This window comes from Piliocolobus tephrosceles, chromosome 9, assembly GCF_002776525.5.
Source record: "Piliocolobus tephrosceles isolate RC106 chromosome 9, ASM277652v3, whole genome shotgun sequence".
Lineage (NCBI taxonomy): Eukaryota > Metazoa > Chordata > Mammalia > Primates > Cercopithecidae > Piliocolobus > Piliocolobus tephrosceles.
Window position 1 is genome coordinate 53593260 of NC_045442.1, and position 19240 is coordinate 53612499.

Here is a 19240-nt window from a genome sequence, read left to right on the forward strand (position 1 = left end):
CGCCCCCCCCCCCCCCCCCCCCCCCCCCCCCCCAGCCAGCAGCAGCAACCAGCTCAGGTCCCCTTCCATGCTGTGGAAGCTTTGTTCTTTCATTCTTCACAATAAATCTCGCTGCTGCTCACTCTGTGGGTCTGCACCACCTTTAAGAGCTATAACGCTTGTCATGAAGGTACATGAATCATTCTTCAAGTCAGTGGGACCACAAACCCATGGGAAGGAAGAAACTCTGGACACATCTGAAGGAACAAACTCCAGACACGCCAGCTTTAAGAGCTGCAACACTCACCAGGAAAGTCCGCAGCTTCATTCTTGAAGTCAGCAAGACCAAGAACCCACTGGAAGGAATACATTCCAGACACAGTTCTTTAAAGTAGTGCAAGGATGGACTAATACAGTAGATGCTATAGTTCTTAAGCTTTGTAATGAGAATCCCAGAGATATGTTCATAACCTAATTTTATTTTTGCAATTTACTTTTTCCTAAGCTTTTTATGCATCAAATATATTACTGAATAACTTCTATGAGCCATTAGTACAGTTGTGATGGACTATCAAAACTGTTATATAAGTGATGGAAGATGAGATTTATTGAAACTAAGTGATTTGAGCCTGACTTAGAATTTATGCTGTTGACCTTGATCAGACAGTATGCAGTTATGGAAAGTTTATGATCCAGTAATTTGTCATGGTCATAGCTCTGCCACAGAAAGACTGATTTATAAAAGCTTTCCTGATAAGCCCATGTTAGTTGAATGGTATTTTAATGTGTTTTAAACTTGGATCCACCTCTCGCTATTGTCTAATGTTGTTTTAGTTGCATATTGGTCTGATATTGTAAACATAACTTGTTCTCCTACATTCGTTACTAATTTGATTATTGATTTTGGAAAATGCATTAACAGTGCTTGGTATGAAGGGATGAACTTAATTGTACTATCAATATTCATATAGAGGTCCAATAATAAAAGACAATGAGGAGTGTAATTGAAGGGGTATGAAGTTTCCAAACTTCTCCTCCCCTATTCAGTGCTCATTACAATATCAAGGCAAAATGAAGACTTTGATTTGTTGTTTGATATCCCACTTAATTAACTGTAATTCTTTTGTTAAAAAGTAGGCATAATAAGTTGAAATCAGTAATAGCATCTCTACACTCAGGCTGAGGATGATGGGGAAGGTGAAGACTTCATTTTTCCACAAATAGTATGCAGATGAATGATGTTTAGTATTTAGCATGAAGTCCTTAAGATGCCTAGTTTAGAACTTCAGAGTTTATGGATGGTGCTGGAGGTCATAAAGCATAGTAATGCATTACTACAAGCAAGGATCAGAGACCTCTAGATGAGAGTGACAGTTGTCAGCGCTCTACCTATAACAATATGGGTAGGGTGGACAAAGTATTAACATCGTATCAAGAGGGGGATGGTATAGGTGTAGAACTGGGAAGTTTGGAATCATATAAAACTTCTAGGAAATCATGAAATGCTTGCTCTCTGTTCACACTAAGCCTGGCCCTTTCTTGACTTTATTCAATGACATTGAAGACAATTTAGGACAACTTTTGACTTTCTGCATAATGGATATTTACATATCCATTTTATTTATATATATAAAGCCCTGGTGTGTGTGTGTGTGTATATATGTATGAGTGTGTGTGTGTGTGTGTGTGTGTGTGTGTGTATATATAATGTTTCTTTCTCTAACCATAGGATTGGGAAGATTTCTATTTTTGTCATCTGTCTGATTTAAGTTTTATTACAATGAACTTATGCTTCTTTCATAAACAGGGAAGAATTAATTCATTTACAATCCCTTCTGTAACTTAGCATATATAAATATTTCAACAGACTCAAAATTATCTACAAGTCTTTTAAGGTTATTATAATGTTAATAAATTCCTAGGGAGCAACATATTACCTTTTTAATAGTTTAAATTATTACCTGGACATAGCTGCCATGACTAATATTAATGAAATAACAAGTACTTGGAAACATTACTAATAGAATTTTTTACCTTGGGAGAAAAAGTGCCACAGAAAATAAATTAAATGGTAGTCTACATTATCATGTAGTTATTGGTATTAGAACTCTCCATTTGACTGCACATTCTAAAATTTTATTTGTGTTTTAAAATGTGATACATTATCTGGATGTGAGACCCAGCCAACTGTGCAAAGGAATGGTTACTAGACAATGAACTTAAAAACTTAACAGAAATGGTCTCTATTTTCAGAAGACCTACGGAAATCAGAATGGCAATGGCATAGTTTGTACATTCATAAAAATAATGTTAAGTTGTACTATTTTAGTGAACTTACAAAATTACAATCATTGTCCTCAGCATAGCTTTCTCATCTCATAGATGTAGAAACTGAGGCCTAAGATAAAAGGATAACTTGCCTAAAGTTTCTCAAATCATTAAAGAGTACAGAAAGAATTTGAACCAAGCTTATTTAATAATTCTTGACTCTATCATCTGAACTGCTTTTATCGGTTAATAGTAGTTAACTATTCAATAGAATGTATATGGGGTGTTGGTGGATGAAAGAAGGGTAAGCTTCATTTACCATTATTTGTGATAAAATCCATTCATAACTGAATTGGTGAAATTTCAGTGACTGTTAAATTGGATATCTAAAAAGAGTTAATAACATATTGAGCAGATTTTCTATAATTTACATGTTCATATATACATGTGTTCATAAGTTAGTCACTTGCTTTGCTTCTTTGCTTAACTCATTCATAATTCTTGAGTGTTTCAATGTTTTCTTATTTCTTGATTACAGAATAGCTCAAACCAGAAGTTCTTAAAATTCCTTTGGAAATAAACCCATTTTAAAAGTTGCATAAAACTCTGGGTCTGCTTTGTCAATCCTTAAATGCTCATGCAAACAACAACAACAAAAAAACCACAAGTGTTCACAGACGATTTAAAGGGTTCACTGGTTTCCCGAAACTAGAGTGACCATAAATCTGGCTTTCTCAGGACAGTCCTGCTGAATACCTGTTGCCAGTGTCCCAAACGACTGTAATAGTACCCTGATTAAAACAGTAAATTATATGAACTCTCTACCTAAAAATGACTTGGTGTTTAAAATATATATCCATTCTTAATTTTCCTTTTATACTTATTTATTTTTAATTTTTGTGGGTACATAGTAAGTATATATATTTATGGGATACATATGATGTTTTAATACAGGCATGCAATGTAAAATAAGCACATCATGGATAATGGGGTATCTATTCCCTCATATATTTATCCTTTGAGTTACAATCAGTTCCATTACACTCTATAAATTATTTTAAAATACACAATTAAGGGGCACAGCCAAGATGGCCAAATAGGAACAGCTCCAGCCTCTAGTTCCCAGTGTGAGTGACACAGAAGACAGGTGATTTCTGCATTTTCAACTGAGGTACCGAGTTCATCTCACTGGGGTGTGTCGGACAGTTGGCACTGGTCCACAGGTGCAGTCCAACCAGTGAGAGCTGAAGCAGGGTGAGGCATCGCCTCACCTGGGAAGCGCAAGGGGGAAGGGAATTCCTTTTCCTAGCCAAAGGAAAGTGAGACACACAACACCTGGAAAATCAGGTAACTCCCACCATAATACTGTGCTTTACCAAGGGTCTTAGCAAACGGTACACCAGGAGATTATATCCCACACTTGGCCCAGAGGGTCCCACGCCCACGGAGCCTCTCTCATTGCTAGCACAGCAGTCTGAGATCTAACTGCAAGATGGCAGCAAAGCTGGGGGAGGGACGCCTGCCATTGCTGAGGCTTAAGTAGGTAAACAAAGCCGCCAGGAAGCTTGAATTGGGTGGAGCCCACCACAGGTCAAGGAGGCGGGCCTGCCTCTGTAGACTCCTCCTCTGGGGATAGGGCATAGCTAAACAAAAAGCAGCAGAAACCTCAGCAGAGGTAAATGCCCCTGTCTGACAGCATTGAAGAGAGCAGTGGATCTCCCAGCACGGAGGCTGAGATCTGAGAACAGACAGACTGCCTACTCAAGTGGGTCCCTGACCCCAAGTAGCCTAATTGGGAGACATCCCCCACTAGGTGCAGATCAACACCTCACACCTCACACGGTGGGGCACATCCCTGAGACGAAGCTTCCAAAGCAAGAATCAGACAGCAACATTCACTGTTAAGCAATATTCTATCTTCTGCAGCCTCCAATGCTGATACCTTGGCAAACAGGGTCTGGACTGGACCTCAAGCAAACTCTAACAGACCTACAGCTGAGGGTCCTGACTGTTAGAAGGAAAACTAACAAACAGAAAGGACACTCACACCAAAACCCCATCAGTACGTCACCATCATCAAAGACCAAAGGCAGATAAAACCACAAAGATGGGAAAAAAGCAGTGCAGAAAAGCTGGAAATTCAAAAAATCAGAGCACATCTCCCCCACCAAAGGAACACAGCTCATTGCCAGCAACAGAACAAAGCTGGACAGAAAATGACTTTGATGAGTTGAGAGAAGAAGGCTTCGGTCAATCAAACTTCTCAGAGCTAAAGGAGGAACTATGTAACCAGTACAAAGAAACTAAAAACCTTGAAAAAAGAATGGATGAAAGAGTAACTAGAATAATCAATGCAGACAAGACCTTAAAAGAACTGATAGAGATGAAAACCATAACACATGAACTATGTGACAAATGTACAAGCTTCAGTAACTAACTCAATCAACTGGAAGAAAGCATATCAGTGATTGAAGATTAAATGAATGAAATGAAGCGAGAAGAAAAGTGTAGAGAAAAAAGAGTAAAAAGAAATGAACAAAGCCTCCAAGAAATATGGGATTGTGTGAAAAGACCAAATCTACATCTGATTGGGGTGCATGAAAGTGATGGGGAAAATGGAACCAAGTTGGAAAATACTCTACAAGATATGATCCAGGAGAACCTCCTCAATCTAGTAAGGCAGGCCAACATTCAAATTCAGGAAATAAAGACAATGCCACAAAGATACCCCTCAAGAAGAGCAACTCCAAGACACATAATTGTCAGATTCACCAAAGTTGAAATGAAGGAAAAAATGTTAAGGGCAGCCAGAGAGAAAGGTCGGGTTACACACAAAGGGAAGTCCATCTGACTAACAGCAGATCTCTCGGCAGAAACTCTCCAAGCCAGAAGAGAGTGGGGGCCAATATTCAATGTTCTTAAAGAAAAGAATTTTCAACCCAGAATTTCATATTCAGCCAAACTAAGTTTCATAAGTGAAGGAGAAATAAAATCCTTTACAGACAAGCAAATGCTTAGAGATTTTGTCACCACCAGGCCTGCTCTACAAGAGATCCTGAAGGAAGCACTAAACATGGAAAGGAATAACAGGTACCAGTCATTGCAAAAACATGTCAAAATGTAAAGTCTATCGATGCTAGGAAGAAACTGCATCAACTAGTGAGCAAAATAACCAGCTAATATCATAATGACAGGATCAAGTTCACACATAACAATATTAACCTTAAATGTAAATGGACTAAATGGTCCAATTAAAAGACACAGACTGGCAAATTGGATAAACAGTCAAAACCCATCAGTTTGCTGTATTCAGGAGACCCATCTCACGTGCAGAGACATGCATAGGCTCAAAATAAAGGGATGGAGGAAGATGTACCAAGCAATGGAAAACAAGAAAAAGCAGGGGTTGCAATTCTAGTCTCTGATAAAACAGACTTTAAACCATCAAAGATCAAAAGAGACAAAGAAGGCCACTACATAATGCTAAAGGGATCAATTCACCAGGAAGAGTTAACTATCCTAAATATGTATGCACCCAACACAGGAGCATCCAGATTCATAAAGCAAGTCCTTAGAGACTTACAAAGACACTTAGACTCCCATACAATAATAATGAGAGATTTTAACACCCCACTGTCAACATTAGACAGATCAACGAGACAGAAAGTTAACAAGGATATCCAGGAATTGAACTCAACTCTGCACCAAGTGGACCTAACAGACATCTACAGAACTCTCCACCTCAAATCAACAGAATATACATTCTTCTCAGCACGACATCACACTTATTCCAAAATTGACCACGTAGTTGGAAGTAAAGCACTCCTCAGCAAATGTAAAAGAACAGAAATTATAACAAACTGTCTCTCAGACCACAGTGCAATCAAACTAGAACTCAGAAATAAGAAACTCAATCAAAACTGCTCAACTACATGGAAACTGAACAACCTGCTCCTGAATGACTACTGGATACATAACGAAATGAAGGCAGAAATAAAGATGTTCTTTGAAACCAATGAGAACAAAGATACAATATACCAGAATCTCAGGGACACATTTAAAGCAGTGTGGAGAGGGAAATTTATAGCACTAAATGCCCACAAGAGAAAGCAGGAAAGATCTAAAATTGACACCTTAACATCACAATTAAAAGAACTAGAGAAGCAAGAGCAAACACATTCAAAAGCTAGCAGAAGGTAAAAAATAACTAAAATCAGAGCAGAACTAAAGGAGATAGAGACACAAAAAACCCTCCAAAAAATCAATGAATCCAGGAGCTGGTTTTTGGAAAAGATCAACAAAATTTATAGACTGCTAGCAAGACTAATAAAGAAGAAAAGAGACAAGAATCAAACAGATGCAATAAAAAATGATAAAGGGAATATCACCACTGACCCCACAGAAATACAAACTACCATCAGAGAATACTAAAAACACCTCTATGCAAATAAACTAGAAAACCTAGAAGAAATGGATAATTTCCTGGACACTTACACTCTCCCAAGACTAAACCGGGAAGAAGTTGAATCCCTGAATAGACCAATAGTAGGCTCTGAAATTGAGACAATAATTAATAGCCTACCAACCAAAAAAAGGCTACGACCAGACGGATTCACAGCCAAATTCTACCAGAGGTGCAAGGAGGAGTTGGTATCATTCCTTCTGAAACTATTCCAATCAAAAGAAAAACAGGGAATCCTCCCTAACTCATTTTACGAGGTCAACATCATCCTGATACCAAAGCCTGACAGAGAAACAAACAAACAAAACAAAACAGAATTTTAGACTGATATCCCTGATGAACATCGATGCAAAATTCCTCAATAAAATACTGACAAATGGAATCCAGTAGCACATCAAAAAGCTTATCCACCATGATCAAGTAGGCTTCATTCCTGGGATGCAAAACTGGTTCAACATATGCAAATCAATAAACATAATCCAGTATATAAACAGAACCAAAGACAAGAACCACATGATTATCTCAATAGATGCAGAAAAGGCTTTTGACAAAATTCAACAGCCCTTCATGCTAAAAACTCTCAATAAATTCGGTATTGATGGAACGTATCTCAAAATAATAAGAGCTATTTATGACAAACACACAGCCAATATCATACTGAATGGGCAAAAACTGGAAGCATTCCCTTTGAAAACTGGCACAAGACAGGGATGCCCTCTCTCACCACTCCTTTTCAACATAGTGTTGGAAGTTCTGGCTAGGGTAATCAGGCAAGAGAAAGAAATAAAGGGTATTCAGTTAGGAAAAGAAGAAGTCAAATTGTCCCTGTTTGCAGATGACATGATTGTATATTTAGAAAACCTCATTGTCTCAGCCCAAAATCTCCTTAAGCTCATAAGCAACTTTAGCAAAGTCTCAGGATACAAAATCAATATGCAAAATTCACAAGCACTCTTATACACCAGTAACAGACAAACAGAGAGCCAAATCATGAATGAATTCCCATTCGCAATAGCTTCAAAGAGAATAAAATACCTAGGAATTCAGCTTACAAGGGATGTAAAGGACCTCTTCAGGGAGAATTACAAACCACTGCTCAGTGAAATCAAAGAGGACACAAACAAATGGAAGAACATATCATGCTCATGGATAGGAAGAATCAATATTGTGAAAATGGCCATACTGCCCAAGGTTATTTATAGATTCAATGCTATCTCCATTAAGCTACCAATGACTTTCTTCACAGAATTGGAAAAAACTGCTTTAAAGTTCATATGGAACCAAAAAAGAGCCCACATTGCCAAGACAATCCTAAGCCGAAAAAACAAAGCTGGAGGAATCATGTTACCTGACTTCAAACTATACTACAAGGCTATACTAACCAAAACAACATGGTACTGGTACCAAAACGGAGATATAGACCAATGAAACAGAACAGAGCCCTCAGAAATAATACCACACCTCTACAGCCATCTGATCTTTGACAAACCTGACAAAAACAAGAAATGGGGAAAGGATTCCCTATTTAATAAATGGTGCTGGGAAAATTGGCTAGCCATAAGTAGAAAGCTGAAACTGGATCCTTTCCTTAATCCTTATATGAAAATTAATTCAAGATGGATTAGAGACTTAAATGTTAGACCTAAAACCATAAAACCCTAGAAGAAAACCTAGGTAATACTATTCAGGACATAGGCATGGGCAAGGACTTCATGTCTAAAGCACCGAAAGCAATGGCAACAAAAGCCAAAATTGACAAATGGGATCTAATTAAACTAAAGAGCTTCTGCACAACAAAAGAAACTACCATCAGAGTGAACAGGCAACCTACAGAATGGGAGAAAATTTTTGCAATCTACTCATCTGACAAAGGGCTAATATCCAAAACCTATAAATAACTCAGTCAAATTTACAAGAAAAAACCAAACAACCCCATCAACAAGTGGGCAAAGGATATGAACAGACACTTCTCAAAAGAAGACATTCATACGGCCAACAGACACATGAAAAAAATGCTCATCATCACTCGTCATCAGAGAAATGCAAATCAAAACCACAATGAGATACCATCTCACACCAGTTAGAATGTCAATCATTAAAAAATCAGGAAACAACAGGTGCTGGAGAGGCTGTGAAGAAATAGGAACACTTTTACACTGTTGGTGGGACTGTAAACTAGTTCAGCCATTGTGGAAAACAGTGTGGCAATTCCTCAAGGATCTAGAACTAGAAATACCATTTGACCCAGCTATCCCATTACTGGGGATACATCCACAGGATTATAAGTCATGCTACTATAAAGACACATGCACACGTATGTTTATTGCGGCACTATTCACAATAGCAAAGACTTGGAATCAACCCAAATGTCCATCAGTGACGGACTGGATTAAGAAAATGTGGCACATATATACCATGGAATTCTATGCAGCCATAAAAAAGCATGAGTTTGTGTCCTTTGTAGGGACATGGATGCAGCTGGAAACCATCATTCTCAGCAAACTATCACAAGAACAGAAAACCAAACACCACATGTTCTCATTCATAGGTGGGAATTGAACAATGAGATCACTTGGACACAGGAAGGGGATCATCACACACTGGGTCTTATTGTGGGGGTGCGGGAAGGATAGGGCATTAGGAGATATACCTAATGTAAATGACGAGTTAATGGATGCAGCACGCCAACATGGCATTTGTATACATATGTAACAAAGCTGCACGTTGTGCACATATACCCTAGAACTTAAAGTATAATTTTAAAAAATTATAATAATTATAAAAAAATATATATACACACACATATATACAATAAAGTAACTATTGACTATTGTCACCCTTTTCAGTGTCAAATGGTGGGTCTTATTAATTTTGTCTATTTTTTGTACAAATTAAGCACCCCCTTTCCCACTCCCCACCCTCCTGCTACCCTTCCGAGTCTCTGGTAATTATCCTATGTCCATGAGTTCAATTATTTTGATTTTTAGATCCCACAAATAAGTGAGAACATGTGATGTTTGTTTTTCAGTGCCTGGCTTATTTCACTTAACATAATAATCTCCAGTTCCATCCATGTTGTTACAAATGACTGGATCTCCTTCTCTTTAATGGCTGTGTCGTTCTCCATTGTGTATATGTACTACATTTTCTTTATCCTTTCACCTGTTGATAGACATTTAGGTGGCTTCCAAATCTTAGCTATTGTAAACAGTGCTGAAACAAACATAGGAGTACAGATATCTCTTAGGTATACTGATTTCCTTTCTTTGGGGTTTATACCAAGCAGTGGGATTGCTGGAACATACGGAAGCTCAATTTACAGGTTTTTGAAGAACCTCCAAACTGTTCTCCATAGTGGTTGTACTAATTTACATTCCCACCAACAGTGGGCGAGGGTTCTCTTTTGTCCACATTTTCACCAGTACTGTTATTGCCTGTTTTAGGATATAAGTCATTTTAACTGAGGTGAGATGATATCTCATTGTAGTTTTGAATTGCATTTCTCTGATGATCAGTGATGTTGAGCACCCTTTCATATATGCATGTTTACCAATTGTATGTCTTCTTGTGAGAGATGTCTACTCAAATCTTTTGCCCATTTTTAAATTGTATGACTAGATTTTTTTTTCGTGTAGAGTCGTTTGAGCTCCTTATATAATCTGGTTATTATTCCCTTGACATATGGGTAGTTTGCAAATATTTTCTTCCATTCTTTGGGTTGTCTCTTCACTTTGTTAATTGTATATTTTGCTGTACAGAAGGTTTTTAACTTGATATTATACCATTTGTCCATTTTTGCCTTGGTTTCCAATGCTGGTGGGAGTACTCCTCAAGAAATTTTTGCCCAGACAAATATCCTGAGAATTTTCTCCAGTGTTTTCTTGTAGTAGTTTCACAGTTAGCTATCTTAGATGTAAGTCTTTAATCCATTTCAATTTGATTTTTGTATATTGCAAGAGATAATGGTCTAGTTTTATTCTTCTGCATATGGATATTCAGTTTTCTCAGCACTGTTTATTGAAGAAATGGTCTTGCTCTTGGCAAGTGAATGCTCTTGGCAACTTTGGCAAAAATGTGTCCACTGTAGGTGTGGGGATTGATTGTCTATTCTGTTCCATTGGTCTTTGTTTCTCTTTTTATACCAGCACTATACTGTTTTAGTTACTATAGCTCTGTAGTATAATAGTCAGTTAATATGATTCCTCCAGTTTTGTTCTTTTTCCTTAGGGTAGTGTGGGCTATTCTGTTTTTTTTTTTTTTTTTTTTTTTTTTTTTTTTTTTTTTTTTTTTTTTTGTGGTTCCACACAAATTTTAGAATTATTTTTTCTATTTCTGGGAAGAAAGTCATTGGAATATGTATAGGTATTGATTTGAATTTGTAGATTGCTTTGGGTAGTATGGACACTTTAACAATATTAATTCTTCCAATCTATGAACATAGAATATTTTCTATATTTGTGGTATCCTCTTCAATTTTCTATTTCTTTCATTGGTGTTTTATAGTCTTCATCATAGATACTGGATACCAGACCTTTATCAGGTGCATAGTTTGCAAACATTTTCTCACATTCTGTAGGTTGTCTGTTCAATCTGTTGATAGTTTCCTTTGCTGTGCAGAAGCTCTTTAGTTTAATTAGGTCTCATCTGTCAATTTTTACTTCATTGCAATTGCTTTTGGAATCTTCATGAAATCTTTTCACATTACTATGTCTAGAATGGTATTACGTAGGTTGTCTTTCAGGGTTTTTATAGTTTAGGGTTTTACATTTAAGTCTTTAATCCATCTTGAATTGATGTTTGTGTATTGTATAAGGAAAGGGTCCAGTTTCAATCTTCTGCATATCTGGGTTCTCTATTCTGTTCCATTGGTCTATGCGTCTGTTTTTGAAACAGTACCATGCTTTTTTGATTACTGTAGCCTTGTGATGTCTCCAGCTTTGTTCTTTTGCTTAGGATTGTCTTGGCTATTCAAGCTCTTTTTTTGGTTCCATATGAATTTTAAAACAGTTTTTTCTAATTTTGTGAAGATTCTCAATGGTAGTTTAATAGGAATAGGACTGAATTTATAAATTGCTTTGGACAGTATGGCCATCTTAACAATATCGATTCTTCCTATCCATGAACACGGAATGTTTTTCCATTTGTTTGTCATCTCTCATTTCTTTGAGTGGTGTTTTTTTGTTGTTGTTTATTTTGTTTTGTTTTGTTTTGTTTTTTTGTTCTCCTTGAAGAGATCTTTCACCTTCTTGGTTAGCTGTATTACCAGGTATTTTATTTTTTTGTGACAATTGTGAATGGGATTGTGTTTTTTGGCTCTCAGGTTGACTGTTTTTTGCATGAAGGAATGGTTCCTTTTAAAACGAAGGTATTAATCAGGCATTTAGATAACACAAAGCACACTTTTCACTTTTACTATATAATTGTGTAGAAACACATTTGCAGATAAATACACATATACATGTATTTATATAGGAATATGAAGTGCTTCACAGACCTTTACTTAGAAAAATCAGCTATTATATTATTCTGTCAATTATAAATGTTACTACTTACTTTAATTATAGCAAAAAGCAATCAAAAACACTTGATCGAACCAATTTCTAGAGGACAAAACCCTATTTTGAATACAACAGAAAAACCAATAACTTAATTTCTGTGACACAAACTTACTTTGGAAAAACTTAGAACAAGAAAAACAAAACACACACAAAATAAATCACTTAATATCTAAATGTCCTTATAGAATTTGGAAATAACTATTTCCAATTTCATAGGGAAATGGCCCTACATACGATAAAGGTGATTTTAAATAATAAATATATTTCCCTTAAAATAAACTAACAATTTGAGATTATCATTTTCTCTAAAAATAATAATCTCCTTGAATTTTCATCATGACATATGGCTTCACTTAATGTGTTGTGCTCTTCAGCATTTTTTTTCAACTTTTTTTATCAGGTCTCTACAGTGAAAAATTCAATCAAGCTTCAATGCAGCAATCATATTCTCCTGTTCTTATGATTTCACCTTGTTCTCAGAGGTACTCTCATTTCAACTAATTCTCTGGGTAAGAAAATTCCACATTTTCTGTCCATATATTTGTATTTAATCATAAACAATCATGTCATTTTTTGGCTTGGTGAGAATCAAAAATGAATTGTTCATTTTTAAGCCTCTTACAAAAGCACATAGAATAAAAACTTGAGTTAATCTTCAAAATAAGATTTAAACATTTCTAGAGCACTCTTAGTCTATTTTTGTTTTTCCTTAAAAACAAAAATTAAAAGTGGGACACAAACACAAGGTCATTTTGGACAAAACAATTTTTTTCCTATTCAGAGCAATTTCAATAACATTCTAACCTCTCTACCCCCACCCTCCCCCACACACTCACTCATTCCTTTGGAAGACTTGTTTCTCTTCCCCATCCATGCTAATGTTACTCTGCTTAGGGTATTAATTATTTTATCACACTCACTAGCCACGGTAATTGTTTCAGAGTTTGCACTTAAGTCTCAAGCCAGACTACTCACACGTTTGCCCCACATTTTTATGTACTGAATCTGAGAAAGACACCTCCCTCCTTTAAGACTGAGGAACTGTAATAATATAAACCTGGAGCTGCCTGCATCCATTTCTTTTCTTTTGCATGCTTTGTATAGGAATAGCCTACCCACTTGCTTTGTTTGTTTGTTTGCTTGATTTGGGGTCTTGCTCTGTCGTCCAGGTTTGTTTGTTTGTTTGAGGACAAATCTTGCTCTTTCTCCCAGGCTGGAGTGCAGAGGCATGATCTAAGCTCACTGCAACTTCCACCTCCCAGGTTCAAACGATTCTCCTGCCTCAGCCTCCGGAGTATCTGGGATTACAGGCACGCGCCACCATACCTAGCTAATTATTTTTGTATTCTCAGTAAAGGCAGTGTTTCACCATGTTGGCCAGGCTGGTCTCAAACCCCTAACCTCAAGTGATCCACCCACCTCAGCCTCCCAAAGAACTGGGATTACAGGCCTTGAACCACTGGGTCTGGCCTGCCCACCCATTTGTAACAGAATAGAAGTCTGAACTACCAAGTTAGAAGACACACAAATTTCTAGAAGACTACCTTCACTTCTGGTACCAACTGCAAATTTGATCCATTTCCAAAACCACTCCTGTGTTTTATAATTAGCTAGACAGACTCACAGAACTCACTGAAAGCTGTAATTCTCATGGTTACAGTTTATTACAAGGAAAAGATAAACATAAAAATTATCCAAGGGAAGAAGTGTACATGGCAGCATCTAGGAAGTTTCCAAATGCAGAACTTCTGTTGCCCTTTCCCCATGGAATTAGGATGTGTTACTCTCTTGGCATTGATGTGTGACTATTATGCACAGGGTACTGCCAACCAGAGAAGCTCACCTGAGCTTCAGTGTTCAGAGTTTCACTGAGGCTCCATTATGTAGGCATGATTGATCGCCCCTGGAGCTGATCTCAGTCTGCACCTAGACTGATACAACATGACCCAAAGCCCCCACACTAAGTCATATTGTTGCTCCTTCTGGCATGGTCAGCTCCTACCCTAAGACTAGAGAGGTGGGGCCAGCTAAATCCTTTACTACCCACAGACTTACAGATAGAGATGAGACAGAGATACAAACAAACAGACAGAGAGACAGCATGAATTTTTGAGTCCTGTAGCTGATGGTGATGGAGGACTACACAACCCCTGTCTGTCCAAGTTACATGAGTCAATACATTACCATGTGTGTCATTAAGATCTGACATTGATTCTAGGATAAGAAACTCTCCTCTCAAACTTTTTTGTGCAGACAGAGTTTTCTAGACACTAAGGCACCTTTCAGCTCAACCTATATTTACTATTTACCCGCCATGGAAGATGGAAAGAGAAAAGACTTGGTAGGGCAGGGTGCAGGATACGACAGGAAGCTGAACACTGTAGGTCAAAGTATCCATCTTTAAGTAGCTTTCAGTTATGCATTATCCTCCATCAGTCCTGTCCAAATGGCAGATCTGCTTAATCTGGATAGTGCCAGAGTATTTCTTTACTAAAGCTTCAGTGTTTAGAGCTAGAGTGATGGCTGAAACAATTCTAAGTAAGAAGGTCAAGCCTGACCAGATTCAGAAATGCCTACTGTAGTAGACAGAATAATGAATCCCACAATCATGCCCACATCCTAAAACCTGTGACTATATTATCTTACATAGCAAAACAGACTTTGAAGATATGATTAAATGGGGATCATGAGATGAGGAGATTATCCTAGATTATCCAGGTAATCCAGATAGTCTGGATGTAATCACAACAGTCCTTATAAGAGAAGACAAGCAGGTCAAAGTCAGAAAAGATGTGAGGATGGAAGCAGAGGTTGGAGTGATGCACTTCAAGGTTAAGGGAAGGGCCATGAGCTGAAGAATGCAGGCAATGTCTGGAAAGTGAAATGGGAAGGAAACAGATCATCCTGAGCCTTTGGAAGGAGCACAGACCTGATGACACTTGATTTTAGCCCCATAAAACTCATTCAGGATTTATGACCTCCAAAACAGTAAGGTAATAGGTTTGTGTTGTTTTAAGCTATCTTGTGGCAATTTGTTTTAGCAGCAATAGGATCCACACGCATGAACTCAATTTTAAAACAAGAGGCCTGAAGTAGTAACCAATAAATTTGAGAAAGTACTAAAGTCGCTCAGTTTCCCTTTAGAGTAGAATTGGCCACGATGGGAATTTATTCATATCACTTATGCAAAAATAACTTCCCTCTAATTACACAACCTCTGCCTCATGTCATATGTTTTTCAATTAAGCTTGCAGCAGAATAGTTAACAACTTGTGCTTGTTTTGTTTCATGGTGTTGTTTTTCTATTATCCATTGCCCATTCTTCATTCTTGTATTTTTTTAAAGAAGGACTCCCCTGCAATCCTCTATCCATGGTCTTTGGCTGCAAAAAATCTTCTACAGAGCTTCGGGGATGGGCACATGATGCCACCTCCAGTTAGGCAGAAGATTCTACACATTTAACTACAATGATTGATTCAGGAAAATGCTTGTAACCCTAGTGAAAATCAAGCCCAGATCTTTAGGCTGGTGCCAAGGGGCAAGTACAGTCCTGGAGCTGCTGGTGACTTTCATCATTCATGCAATGAAGTTTACTGTCTGAGAAAAGAAGGTCATATAGGAAAAAGCACAGGCAGGAGATGGAAATTGAGAGAAACAGAAACTGAGAGAGACAAAGAGACAGAGCGTCAGAGAGAAAGACAGAGATCTAGGCTCTGGTGCCAGCTGTGACAAAACAAGGTCACTTTATTTGATCCTTGTAGTTATGTTAACAATTAAGTTTAATTGTTGGTTTAAAGAGTATTTTAAAGGGAGTTTTGTGACTGGAAAAGCTAGAATCTTGACTCACACAAGTAGATCAGGTGCACTCAGATTAAAACAGTATGAAGCAGATGGGAGCCCAGCTGGATCGAGAAGTGCAAAAGATCCCAGTTTCTCCAACTCTGACTTCTTAGATCATGGAAATATTCACAAATATTCAGAAAAATAAGAATCTCTCACCTATTCACAGGTGCCTGGGATTTCTTCAAAGAAGGATTCACCAAACTAGTGGTAAAGTCTTACAGTTTTATAAAGCTAGACGACAGAAATTTATAACTGATTTACTTAATGTCACTGAAGTAATTTTATTGTGAAAACTGAAACACTCTGAAACAGAAAAGGAACACTAATGTTTATGTCAAGGCAACAGGCATAAACAATGACTATTTCAGGCAAAACAGGATATGGTCATCCTACCCAGAAGGAGTATGGCAAGTAAACTGACTTTTGTTTCAGAAAGCTTGAGTTCAAACCCTGCTTCTGTCACTGCAGGCTTGTAGGCTCTTTAGCACTCAGGATTTTTTTTTTTTTTTTCTTATTTTAAAATAGTTGGGATAGAACTCTCGAATGATTACTGTGAGAATCAAACACTTGATAAAAAATAGTATGTAAGCACTTACCAACCACAAACACATGTCAATTAGTTATTATTACTATTATTATTATTAGAATCTTATTTTGTTAGAAGGAAGAAAGGGAGAAGGGTACCGCAGAGAAGAAGTGAGACAAGAAAAGACAAAAGGATGAAAAGTGGTCAAGGGGGCAGCTCTAGGCTTGAATGTGTACCTGTGGGCGGCTGCAACCTTTCTTGAAGGCAGAGGACACCACCTAGAGGTAACATGGGTGCATCACACTCTATTGGCAGCGCTCCTGAGTCTTTGTAATAAGGACATTTTGTTAGCATTTCCATCAAAGGAATTGATCGTTGAGGGGCTGGCAGCCTGCCCAGCTCCACAAACAGGAGTGAACTCTGGCCCTACTCTGATCCATTTAAATATTATGTGACCATCTTAAGAAAACACTTCTCAGTAAATCTTTGATTTTACTTCCTTCGACTTAGCTAGCTAGAGAGTTGGATGCAACCCCAGCTCCCCTACAAGGAGCTGTGGGATCTTGAGAAATTCACTGAAGCTGTGAAATTAGGGTATATAAGAGTCATTTAACAGAAAATACCGTGTAGTCCAATTTGAATTCAACATCTGGCTCCACTAATTACCTTGGGAAAATTATTTGCCCTTCAATATGTTCATTTTCTCAGCAAAAAAAAAAAAGGGGGGGGTGAAAATAACAACAGTACCTTTCTCATGAAGTTGTTATGAGGATTAAATGAGATGCTGTGTGTAATGCAGTCACAAGAGCAGCTGGCTGATGCAATCTGTGCTTGATAGCTCATTATTTTCTCCTTCGTTGGTGCCTCCCAGACATAACCTTCTACAGTTAAAATAATGTAGTCTAAACCAACGCAAGTAGACTTTATCTAGCTTTTAAAATTTATGAGGGCCAGGCATGGTGGCTTATGCCTGTAATCCCACCACTTCAAGAATCCAAGGCAGTTTGAGCCCAACCTGGGCAACATGGCAGACCTCGTCTCTACAAAATATTTAAAAATTAGCTGAATGTGGTGGTGTACGCTTGTGTTCCCAGCTACTTGGGAGGCTGAGGTAGGAGAATAGCTTGTGCCTGGGAGGTCAAGGCTGCAGTAAGCTGTATTCACACCACTGCACTCCAGCCTGGGTGACAGAGTGAGACCCTGTCTCAAAAGAGAAGAGGGAGGAAGGGAGGGAGGGAGGGAGGGAAGGACGGACGGACGGACAGACAGACGGAAGGAAGGAAGGAAGGAGAAATTTATGTAGCCATTGGTTTAACAAGTCCAGCTTCCTAAACTTCTAGTTCTAATTCATATTTTTCCCTAGTTGACTGACTTAAAGATGTGCTACCCTCTCAATTGCTGATGTACAGACCCATGATGCTGCAAGCCTCAGGATATATACTTATTATTGAACAAAATCTAATTAGGCAACTACACTCAAAGGAAGTATGTAAGGAGAAGCCTACCAGCCTCCAAATAATCTCTGCCTTTTCATTCTATGCAGATTGAAATTTGCAATGGAAATGAGATCAGTACCATGTATATTCTTAGTTTAGAATATTCAAGTGGCACATTTCTTCAAATTTAACATGTACAGCATTTTAAACAACAATAATTGTTTGACAGAAGACTCCAAACTCTTTTTATGCAACTGTTGCTTTCAGTTACTGAAAGATAAGACATTTTAATTATATGGTGAAACATTTTCATCAGGAGCTTCTTGGAAATATCTTTTCTAATACATCAATTGACCACTTGTGCTGTTTTATCTCTATTCTCATTACTGAAAATTATTTGAAGTTCCATAAAAATTGAATAGCTTAAAATAAATTAAAATTCTGGGTTAAAAAAATACAGGAATCAAATTCAAGGTTTTTGAACACTGTCCTTTTTGTTCTAGCCTACACAACTTCATCAACTCACAACTAATTGAGTAAGTATTGTGTTTGGTCTAACAGATCTGGGCATGAGCTCTATGCATGATTTATCACAAGCATATAAGATTTCTTTTACAAGGTGAAGAGGCAAAAAAAACAATAAGGAAAGTCTCGTATTATTTTTGTCTCTTTTGTTAAACTTACTCTAGAGAGCACATGCAGTGATCAAAATTTACTAAAAATCCTGAAGAATTTCTGTAGTCTTTAAAAATGTAGAGACAAAATCTAGTTGTTAAAAATAAACTAAAAAAAAAAAAAGAAAAGAAAAAAGAACACTTTGTCTCTTAGAAAAGAAGAGCCCTATGAATCTGCATTATTGTTCATTTAAACTCAATTTCAGAACCTATGTAAAAAACAGATGAGATCTGAAACCGTAAAAACTAACACATACCAAGGATGTATTATTTTCTGGTTTAATTCTTTTATTTTTTCTAAGATACAGCTATAAAGTAAATATACAACATTTAAATACATATGCAGATTGTAAAAGTCATTTTCATTAATATCCATCTAATTTTGAATTATTAGACACTCACCCAAATATCACACTGTCCTAAGAAAGATAAAATGAGGGTGGAGCAAGATGGCCGAATAGGAACAGCTCCAGTCTCCATCTCCCAGCGCGAGC